This window comes from Cyprinodon variegatus, unplaced genomic scaffold (assembly GCF_000732505.1).
Source record: "Cyprinodon variegatus isolate N-32 unplaced genomic scaffold, C_variegatus-1.0 Scaffold525, whole genome shotgun sequence".
Classification (NCBI taxonomy): Eukaryota; Metazoa; Chordata; class Actinopteri; order Cyprinodontiformes; family Cyprinodontidae; genus Cyprinodon; species Cyprinodon variegatus.
In genome coordinates, this window is record NW_015150978.1 from 215,383 (window position 1) to 217,225 (window position 1,843).

General features: G+C 42.5%; 1 long non-coding RNA gene across 1 annotated transcript in view; it reads right to left on the reverse strand.

The window, feature by feature from the left end:
- LOC107095139 overlaps positions 1-956 on the reverse strand; it is a 9,635-nt gene extending 8,679 nt beyond the window's left edge. The window contains exon 1 of the long non-coding RNA XR_001481722.1: positions 820-956. This is a non-coding gene — a long non-coding RNA (uncharacterized LOC107095139). The remainder of the gene's footprint in view (positions 1-819) is intronic.
- Between the last annotated feature and the right edge of the window lie 887 nt (positions 957-1,843).

The following is a 1,843-nucleotide window of genomic DNA, read 5'->3' on the forward strand; positions in this document are numbered from 1 at the left end:
TGTACTTAAGTACAGTAAAAAAGTATTTGTACTTCATACTTGACACCTCTGATGATTTGACATTTAGATATGATTTCCCAACTACTTTAAATGCAGAGGTAAATTTCTCCAATGTTAGATCAATAAAGTTCAATTATTGTTATTATTAGCAAACATACTAACCCCACCTGTCAGGGGGGGTTGGATGCCCCTTCTTAAAGGTTAGCAGGTGGCAGCCCTAGCTTGAGGAGAGCCTGAACATCCTCCACATCAGTCAGACACACCTTCACCTCATGGAGGATCAGAGGGCGGAAGTAGAAGGGCTTAACAGACTAAGCATCGACTAAACAGACTATCCTATCGGCTCCCGTTCAGGGAAGGCAGGGAGCCTGAGCCGGACAGGCCATGTCGCTAATAATATTATGCCTCACTTTCAATAAAAGAATAACAGATGGTGTCATTTATTCATTCCTGTTATCATGACGATTGTTTCTGAGCCTATTTGCTCTCAAATAAACCGGCTTCTATTCCACAGTTATCTGATAACAGAGCTAGCTTAAATTATGTAGCTGAACTCTCAAAGTTAGCTCAACAAAAACCCCTTTTTAAGGCTCCATGTTTAATGTTAGACGTTATTTACCACCGTAAAGCTTAACTGCTTATGTAAAAAAAAACACAAAGCGATGAACCATTTAAAATAAAACAGGGGAGAAGCTAATAATCCTTACAGGCTAATTCAACCCAGCTATAAGTCAGCAATATTTAAATGTGTTTAAACAGCTAGCTAAGCATCCCAGCTATGTCAAATGAAGGTTAATAATAGCTCCCTAAGTCACTGACCTCGGGTTGGATAAAGAACCTCCGTTCCGTCTGTTCCCGCGGTTATGATGAAAACGGTCCCGCTGCGAAAGATGCGTGGATGGTTTACCATGAAATGCGTGATTTTTCCCGTTAACTTCCCCGCAGCGGCTAGTTCAGAGCCCAGCGTTGCACCTGCACAGGAAGAATGTAAGAGTGATTAGCAGCACAGCGGACCAATCACAGCAGAGATGGGAATGACTCACCTCCACAAACCCCGCCCCTATCCTACTGAAGCCTTCGTGTTCCATTCATTAGGAGCAGAGGAGCCTTTATTTATGCAGCATGTTTGACTGATAAAACTCACTGGTGCCTCACAATATTTGGTTCTAGTCAAAACTGACAAGGATGCGGCCACAGAAAAGAAAAGAATGACAAAAACAGGGAAAGAGTGAGACTCCAGACCAACCAAACAGGGGCGGATTTAGTAGATTTGAGGCCCTAGGCAAAAACGGGCAGGGGGCCCTCTGAAATTAGAAGACAACACATAAAACTACGGTCCCCGGGAAGTGCAAACCAACAATACAAAATCTGAAACACTTTTACAAATCTCGAAACAAATTTAAATTTCAGAAAACAAATTTACAACAAACGAAACACTTTTACAAATCTCGAAACAAATTTAAATTTCAGAAAACAAATTTACAACAAACGAAACACTTTTACAAATCATAAAACAAATTTACATTTCAGAAAACAAATTTACAACTGACAAAATCTTACGGAAAGGGAGGGACTGTCTTCGAAGCTTACCCGGAAGTGATAACCGGAGCGTTCATGATGACCCAAGATGGAAGCGAATCGAGTTGCGTTTTGCCCGTTCTGCGGCACTCATGTGAGCAGTTTAACGCGGTTTTGTTTTTCCTGCGGTCGGTCCTTGGAGTTTTTAAATGGTACCGAACAGACGGAAGAACCGGTCTTGTGCGAAATTCTGTTTCCCCGTGAAAATCTGTTCCCCCTGTGTCGGGAGCGCGCGTTGCAGCCAGAGAGGCGTCTGTTCGGTACC